The following is a 9,661-nucleotide window of genomic DNA, read 5'->3' as shown; positions in this document are numbered from 1 at the left end:
AAGGTTCATTTTGGGGAACATTTTCCCATCATTCCTTACTCATTCAGACCCTAAAAGCATAAACAGTACTCGGTGACGGCACGTAAGTTATGTGGTGTTCCATGTGACAACACCACATACTTCATTGCTTAAATAAGCTTCACATTATGAAAAAGGAAATCTCCTACAACTGTGCTATTTTGGACATTGTCTTAGGCTAACAGTGTCGTGTATGTATTTTAAAAGAATCTAAACTCCACTGTTCAGGCTACTTTTTCAGTGATGAAAAGCCCCCGAGGTATGCTTTCTTTACTTTCCTTTGCTTGTCTTCCTTTTTTTCTTCCTTTCTCCTTTTCTTTCTTTCTTTTTCTTTTCTCTCTCTCTCTCTTTCCTTCCTATCCAGTTTCTCTCTCCTTTTTTATTTTTGGCTCTACACAATCTCGGCCCTGATGTGTGCTATTATGCTATGCGAACAATGGTATTTATAACCCAGTGAGTACACTGGTTGGAAGGAAAGTGTGCATAGCACATCAGCAGGGCAGCCAGCGTGAGGTGGGAGGGGTGTAGTGGAGAGTGCTGTGTGACTCCCCCAAGGAGCTGGGCGTGGTGGCATACCATTCTGATCCTAGCAGGAGATTAAAGCGGGAGGATGGCTGTGAGTTTGAGACCAGCCTGGCTGCACAGTGAGTTTAAAAACAGTTTGAACTACAAAAGGAGACCCTGTCTCAACCCTTCCCTGATCCTCCACCCCTGCAAAACAAAATGAAACAAAACAAAACAGCCCTGCAGGAGATATCAGTGAAAAACAGTAGGAGGACTGTGCTTCCCAGGGCTTGGAATGTAATTTATTTTTAAACAAATGCAGGTCCTGACATAAACAAGAAATACCTTTTTTATTGTCCAGCTCTGGTGGAGGAAAAAAAATAGAAATAAACTAAGGAAAAACCCCAAAACCTTTGAAGAACAGAATGAAGAATCCATTTGCACAAAACCCTGGTCGCCAGATTCAAGCAACCTATAGGCAAAACTGGTGTCGCTCAGGAGGAGGGTGGTGGCAGTCTGACAGGCATCTGGAATTTACCTGTTTACATGCTGCTGTGTTGTAAGAGCTACCTACAGTCGAATCCAATAGTTCTTTTTTGTGAGTGAGTGTAGGAGTTCAATGCCCCAAATAGTTGTTTTACTGAAGAGTTGCGATGCTTAGGGAGAAAAAACACACTCCAGTTTGGAGACAAGTGCTTAAATCTCTCCAAGCCATTCTAAAAATGAGCTTATTCATAACTCAGGCTCTTGGCTTCCCTTTGGCAACTTCTAGAATTGTTTGCATCGAACCTGGATGGAAACAGCTTAGTGTCTATAGGGTTTGCCTGGCAAACAAACAGAATAGTTGCTTCTGAGTCCTCACAGGTAAAGGAAAAGAGATAAACTAACAATTACGAGAAGTGGTGCAGTTAATCTCTTGTTTAAAGCACTTCCTGAACCCCATCATAATGAGCTGTCCCAGTTATATAGCTACTGCTGTTCTCTGGAAATCCATCCTTTCATGCAGCATGTCAGGATACTGGGGGCTAACTCTGCAAAGTGCCTCTCAGCTTTGCCAGATGGCGCCCTGTCAGGCTGTCACACAGGGGTGCTACAGGAGGACTGTGATGCTCAGTGACAGAAGGGACTTGCTCCTTTTTATTTACTTCCTGTGATTTCTTTTTCCTATTGGAGTTATCCCAACCTGTGGAGGCACCTCGAGTGGCAGTTTGCTGCACCCCTAAGGTAAGTTGTAATATCACAGAATTGTTCTTGTCCTTGCAGATGTCTGGATAGCTTCACAAGTAACAATTCTTCATGTACTGAGTTCACTCTTTACCAACAGCTGACTGAACTTGATGGATCCATAAGTCTATACATGTTTTTGTAAACACTATTGCAAATGATGGGGAAAAGTATCAATCTCTATTTTTATAGGGTGTTTTGGGGTATACATTGGACGCTAAATGTGATCTTTCTCTTATTAGATATTCTGCACAGAACTAGATAGTGGGGACTTGATGGTGAAGACACAATCACTGCCCTCATGCTATACTGCGTTGTTTAACTGTGATGAAAAAATTTTGCGTTGCTGTAACCAAATGCCACAGATGAGGTAATTTGCAAGGAGCAAATTTTGTGCTCATCATTCTATGGGCTGGGAAATTCAAGGTTAAGGTGCTGAAAGGTTTGGGTCTGGTTCCAAGATGGTGTCTTGTTGCTGTGGAGGAGGAATGTTTTGTCCTCACAAGGCAGACGAACAAGAGAGAGAGTGCCTACCTCTGTTGATTGCAGCATTGATTCAGTCCCTAAGATACAGCCTTCCTGACCCAAATACCTGCCACTAGACCCCAGCTTCTAAGACTGGTGCAGTTGGGATTAAGTTTCCAACAGGTCGGTTTTGGAGGCTACAGTCAAACCATAACTGTGCACAGGATACCATACAGAGGCAGGGTAGTAGGCTCTGCCTGTGTTTCTTGCTGAACATCAAATTTCCTACCTTTTAATTATGGAGTTAAATCTATCTATCTATCTATTATCTATCTATCTATCTATCTATCTATCTATCTATCATCTATCTATCATCTATCACCTATCTACTTATGTTTTCCACTAGTGTGGTATATGATGAGCGCTAATGGCCCCAGATTCTGGAGTGAGACAGTAAGTGTTCCCAGCTCTGTTCCTCACTGGTCATGTATCTAAGGATGCATTGCCTACCCACCCAGGCTTCAATTTCCTTTTCTAGAAGATAGGAATGTATCTGTTTCTATCTCTTTGGGTTATGAGGGCTGTGAAAGATAATTTATGTAATGTGCTTATCCTTGTACACAGAGAGACAGAGAGAGAGAGGAGAGAGAGAGAGAAGAAAGAAAGAGATAGAGGAGGGCGAGAGAGTGAGAGCAAGAGAGAGCGAGCAAGAGATGGAGAGAGAACAGAGACACACACACACAGAAGAGAACAGAAAGAAGAGGCAGAGGAGAGGAAGAGAGAGAGAAAGAGATTTTCTGAGTTCTGTGCTTTAGCGTGGGGTGGAGAAGGAGGTCCCAGAGCGAGGCTCAGCATCAGCAGCACTGAGGCCTTCCAAGGTTCCAAGTGTGCTTTCCCAGCCTCGTGGCACACCTACAGTGTGGAGACTCCCTGCATGGGGCCAGCCCTCTGTTTCCCCAAGCCCTACGGGGGAGTCTGATCTATGCTCAAGTCCAAGAACTAAAGTACTCCTTTCTTTCTCTCTGTCCCTCTGTCTCTTGCTTTGTCTCAGTCTCCAAATAAGGGCCATGTAAACATATTTTGATGGGTGAGCGCTGAACAGAAGTGGCAGAAGGAATTCATCAGGTGGGCGCAGGAGAGAGGTGTCAAAGGCAAAGAGCAGTGTGAGCCAAGCTTGCGATGCCTGCAATGCCGTGCATCTGGTGGCTGAGTAGGCTCGGGATCTGAGCGGGGACAGTGCCAGGACTGGCTAAGCTTGAGCGTGGGCTGCTCTTCTTCATCTCCACAGGTCTGTTTCTACCTCTGCTCCAGCTGCTGCTGCTCCTCCTCTGGCCTCAGTTCCACCGTAACTTCTTTCTCTGGCCCGCTGGCATCTCCAGCACCATCCAAACACACCTTGGTTTTTTCTCCGTGTCTTTCTCTTCTTTACTAGGATAGTTTCAATAAAAATACCGTGTGTTTACTCTTCTTCTGCAAATCTTATATTACTTGCTGTTAAGTCTCTCAGCGCTCTCACTTGTCTTGCAAGGAGAATCTGGCTCATCACTTTGACCTCTTAGACTTTGTAAACTTTTTGGTAGCTAAAAATCCAGAGTTCAGCATTATGCTAAGTTCTGCTTTCTGCACTTGAACAAGGACAAGTGCATATTAGTATTCAAAAATGATTCATTCTTTTATTCTCTTCCTCATGTTTTATTTGAATCAAGAGGACAGATCAAGGGGGTCCTGTGGCTGGGATATCTATTAGACATGACTATCATCTTTGTGATTCCAGGAATCTGTGCAGGGCCAAGGGCCCTTTATCTGGATACCAGATTTGTCAAGCGAATAATGCGATCCTCCTGATCAAAACACGTTTTAGGTTCTACCCACAATGACACTGGTGTTGCATCATTTTAGACACAGGAAACCACATGTGTGGCTCTTGGGCTGCAAACAAACACATCTAGCCTTGATGTTCTCTCTGTCATAGTGTAATCTCATGAGACTAATTTATGCAGTTAAGAGGGTAAGCAGAAATGACAAAGTGGTAGAGACACGAAAGAGACAGAAGTCGCAGCGATCTGGAAAGAAAAATACAGGGAACAACTCTTTCCACAAATCAGTCATAAAAATACAGGAAAGTGAGGTGAAGTCCTGGGCAGGACATGGGCACCAATGTTTGCCTCTATGAGAAGGCAGCTGATCCCAGGATGGGAAGGCTGGTGTGGCTTACCAGGGACAGTTCTGACACCCACCTGAGTGACAGAGACTGGAAAACTGCTGGTCACCACTGTTTACCTGTGAGCTGCAACATGGGGCTCTTGGAAGAGGAGTTCTTCCCTTAGGAACTTGAATTTAATAGCTCTCCAGCATTTCGTTTTAATTTTATTTCAGTAATGTTTATAACACAATCATGATCAAAAATTACTCATAGGAATCAAGGTTTATTTTTTCAGTTGGGTCCACAATGTTGTTTTGTCAGCATTTTGAGAATTTAAAAAAGAACTGGCCGAGGATGTTGAACCCGGAGTGCTTTACCATTGAGCCACACTCTTTTCTAGTTTATTCTGGGATGGGATCTCAGACTGGGCTCAGACTTGCTACTCTCCTGCCTCAGCCTCCAGGTACTATGTTTCATCTGTTTGGTTTTTTAAAGTGGGTTTTGAGAGGATAGTGAATGAGTGGATCCCCATGGGCTAAAGAGCTACAAGGCATGGTCCTGTCGTTCCTGGCTTGGATATGTGTGTGTGCATGTGTGTGTGTGTGATCTGATGGCTCAGCCCTGGCCCCTCCAGTCTTCCTCCTGCACTCTAGATTCTGATGATTTCTGCTTTTCTTGTCCTTTCCTGGCCCTCTGTCTTGTCCCTGTGCTTCCTTTTCTCCTTTTTCTTCTTCCTCCTCCTCTACTCCATCCTCCTCCTCTTTCTTCTCTACCTGCCAAGTTGGTATGTCCCAAGTAGAAAGACAGAACTGAGATGGATACCATGCCTTTCCTGTCTTTTTTCCCCTTGACTCTCCTCCCTACTCTACCCAGTTCCTTGCTTTTTCCAGGGCCAACAGCAAGGTTCCCAATTACCAAACAATGACCGAGGGAACACAAATGGTAACATGAGTTGGAGGATCCTTGACAGCACAGGTCTGAGCCCCAGGCTCAGACAGCCAAGTGCTCCGGGCACTGCTGTATTTGCCATCTCTGGTTTTCATACTGCTTTACCAGGGTGTAAACCCAGGTCTGCGCCACCAATAGAATTAGCCTGCCAGACCGAAGGGCTTCCTAAAACTCTGAAAACTAAAGGCCCATCTCCTCTTTTCCTGGGGAGTTGTTGACACAAGAATTTTTCAATTACTCTGTAAGGGTTGCATGCCAGAGAGACCCACTGGGAAGGGGAACATCTTATTCGGGAAATTCTAATTACTATTCCATCTCACCTTCAAGGGGCTCCTGCGGGTTCTGGTTGAAATGTGCTGGCCTCTCTGTGTGAATGCAGCCTGCCAAATGTTGCAATCCCAGAACTGACTTGGGTCGGGCTTAGTGATGAGTTAAATAATGTAAAGTGTTGAATTATTCAGGATGGCTCCCCTAGGCACCTGTAGAGTAACTGAGGCAGCCACTGGGAGCCATTAAAAGGAAACAGGAAATAACTAGGGAGGCCAAGTATATTTTACTTAAGCCTCCCTGCTTCCTGGGGCTTTGGCAATGCCTGTAATTAAATACTCTGCCCTGCCCACTCCCCAGTTTGAAGGATTCATCAGGCAGTTGTGGCTTAATGAATATTTCTTGCATGAGCTTCATTAAACTTCAGATTCCTCTGGCTAAAGAGCAAATGGGGAATGAGAGTTGCCTGCCTACCAGGGGCTGGGGTTAAATCCTGAGCAATAAAGTCCGTCACTAACTTCAAACTTTTCCTTATTGGCTCTTTGGCTTTCCTTCCAGACTTCTATGTGGCCAGTGCTAGCAGTTGACAGAGTGTGGGGATGTGGTACCCTGGGTGCTTGTCCTGGGTGGTGTGTGCCCAAAGATATGGGAGGGCGTGCAGAGTAGGAGAAGCTGACAGGTCCTGGCTTTGCTTTTTGTTTGTTTGTTTTAGCTCAGACCTTGCACTTACCAGGCAGATGCTTGTGCTGCTGAACATTATCCCCAGCCCAATCCCAGAACTATTTGAGGTCTTCACGAGGAGCTATTGCTAGACAAAGCTGCCTCTTAGCCTCTCAGTGGCGTCGTTCCGACAGGGTCACACCAGTGCTGCTAAGGTGTGGTCAGGATGTCCTAGTGCCTCTCAGCTTTGTGGGATGAAAACTGAAGGATCTTCTCCTGGTTGAAATAGGGCCAAGATCTACAGCTGGAGGACATGCCACAAGTCACATCCTATAATATTTATCATGGAATTTGCTGATTGTTCACTTTAAAATGTCCCATGTTGTTATGCTGTGGATCTTAAATGCATTCCAAAAGCCTGCAAGGCAGGGTCACCAGCCTGTGATGCTATTAGGAGGTGGCAGCATCTTTAGGCAGTGGGGCCTAGTGGAAGAACTGGGCTCACTGGGAGAGTAACCTTGAAAGGTATCTCAGCACACAGCTCAACCCTCCTTGCCCCCCCCCCCACCTTTTTTCTCTCTCTGTTTTCTGGCCACAGGGAGGTAAGAAGATTTGCTCCACTTGCTCCCTCTCTGCCTCATCACAGGTCCAAAGTGACAGGGCCAAGTGACCAAGGATCAGAACCTCTGCAACTATGAGTCAAAATGAAGCTCTCTTCTTTTAGGTTATATTTCTGAGGTATCTTGTCACAAGATTGGAAAACTGGCACACATATTATCTCTAGAATACTGCCCCTGACATTACCTGCATTTGGAGGAAGTGGCTGAGTTTTAAGTATTATGCTAGGTTTATGAGACATTTGACTCATCCCGTGGATACTGAGGTCTGCTGTTCTAAGGTAGGAGCTTACCAATTACCATGGAGAATACTGAAAAAGAGAAAAACAACAATAACAAAAACACAACAAGACTGACGAAGACTGAAGATGGTAATGGGATTCTATCTGTTATACCAATTCTGATTGATAGAGGTTTTGTGTGTGTGTGTGTGTGTGTGTGTGTGTGTGTGTGACAAAAAGAATGCCACAATCTACTAGTAGTGTGTATTATAGGCCAGGGTAGGAAAAGCCCAGAGTATTTGATAACTGTGAACTGCAGATAGACTTCTGCCTAAAATGGTCTCTTGAGAACAATTAGAAGGCTGTGTCTGGGCTTAGTAAAAAGAGCACCAAGATCCATTGGTGATGTCTGCAATGGATGACACAAGAGTCACCATCATGGATTTGGCACTGTTTATGGAGTTTCACAACCAATTCTACTTCTGTTTTCTCTAGTTCCTTTTCTTAAACCTCTGACTCAGGAAGAGGAAACAGGAGACTTACAAGTTTCCATTTCCATTCCCCAACCCAGGAGGAAGAATTGTTATGCACTTTTATGCTCTCTCCACCATCGAAAATGTTATGAGTACTTTGAAGGCCTTTAGGCAGGTCCTTGATATTCTCATCCCTTCCATTCCCACCTTCGTTCTGGGTGTGTGGTATTAGTCTTGTAGTTAAAGCTCAACAATGACTTATTTCCTATTGAACACTAAAAACTCACCATAGTATAATTCTGAAGAAATTTCAGTAGCATCATTTTTGACATTTGTAACAGGCTTGGAAAAGGCATTTGGCTTTTATTTATATCATATACAAATTATCTATTTCTACTTAGCTCTAGACTTTCTTTGCTAAATGCTTAGGGAAGGAAGCAAAAGGACAAGGAGTGACAGATTGATTCAAATACTCAAGAACCTCCAAATTGGGCAGGGGGTTTAGCTCAGCAGCACAAGCATCTGCCTGGCAAGTGTGAGGTCATGAGTTCAATCCCCGGTACCAAATAAATAAATAAATACAATAAAAATAAAAAAGAACCTCCAAATCCCTCACTAGATGAAAAGCAAATTAAAGATCACTGATAGGTTAAAATCAAGTATTTGGGGCTTCTCTGCTGGAGCAAGTAAATCTATTGTTTAATAAATTTCTCAGAATTCTCTTTGTAACTCTATACTGTGATTCTTTCAGCTATATAAACTTATTCTTAGTGTGTGTCATGAGTTTTAAATATGACTGTGACTTTTAATTAAATCCTTGTTTATCATATAGTTAATGAGCTAAGACTAATGATCAATGCAAAAGCAGCCTTTCTCGCCCATCATATGATACTTGAGAAAAACAATAAAGTGATTTACTCAAGAATGAATTAGTATAAATGCCATTTCCCCTATTTGTTCTCCTACATGAATTCTGGAAAGATTTGGAACAGTCAGTCACTCTGCCTGGGCACATCAAGGAATTACTATAAATCTATCCACAGGAGCTTAGAGATCCAACATTTCCCTTCAGCCAAGGTCCGGGCACGCTGCCATCTGCAACATGATCCTTGAAGTTTGAGATGACAAATCTTCAGGGTCACCTTTCCCCCTTTTCTCTTTTTCAAGCATGGAAATAATTCAGGTGTTCACGCTGGAAACTTTGAGCACATTCCTCTTAAACGCACACCAGCTGCCCTGACTTACCTGTCCCCACTCCTTGTGTGTGTCTGCCTTTCCCACTCTTTGCCAGCCCAGATTTCTAAACATTGAATTGTATGTGAAAGTGGACATCCCTCTTCTCTGCAGGAGTGCCATGTGGGCTTCGGACAATGACTTCACATCTAACTTCTTCTATCTATAATGCAGAGTAACCACCCCATTCTTTAGACTACCTAACTGAGGTGTTTTTGTAACGAGCTATGGAGATGAGAGCTTGAAGTAGAAAGAAGAAACTGATAAGCCTCTTCCTCTTCTAGGGTGTATTCTCCTGAGTCTTGTGCAGAAAGGTGACTTGTGGACATGAGAAGGATGGACAGGGTGGCCATGGTCATTACCACACAGGACACTCAGCGGCTACAGAGCACTGCAGGGATAACATACTCCGTTCTCATTCCAACTCAGCAATCTTAAGTTTCCTCAAGGACAGAGATAAGATTGTGAAGACTTCTGCCTGAGAGGCCTTATGCAGGTGGTCCTCAGAAATTGACAGGGAACATTAAATGGTTCTATGAACTTAGATAGTAAAATATGTCTTAATTTTTACTAGACTTTAACTGGAATTAAGCATTTTCTCCAGTTATGAATATGATCAAAAACCATAGTAGCATTAGCAGAACTTGTGTTTTTCTAAATGGGAGAAATAGAATTTATTTTCCTAAGGCATCACTAGTTGTGCATTCCACAAGGTGTCATTCACGTTGATCACTGCTTTGAAACTGCAGAAGTTATTAGCCCAGCTGCTGGATCCAGTTGAGTTAATAAAGAAGCACATGCATAACAGTGCATCACACATTTTATTAAAAATACTTTTTCACTTCAACAGAATTGGTTCTCTTTGAAATCCTATGTATTTGGCTTTGT

Source organism: Cavia porcellus, unplaced genomic scaffold (genome assembly GCF_034190915.1).
Source record: "Cavia porcellus strain 051 isolate PalLab524CR breed Dunkin Hartley unplaced genomic scaffold, mCavPor4.1 scaffold_31, whole genome shotgun sequence".
NCBI classification, from domain to species: Eukaryota; Metazoa; Chordata; class Mammalia; order Rodentia; family Caviidae; genus Cavia; species Cavia porcellus.
This window is presented reverse-complemented; position numbering follows the sequence as displayed.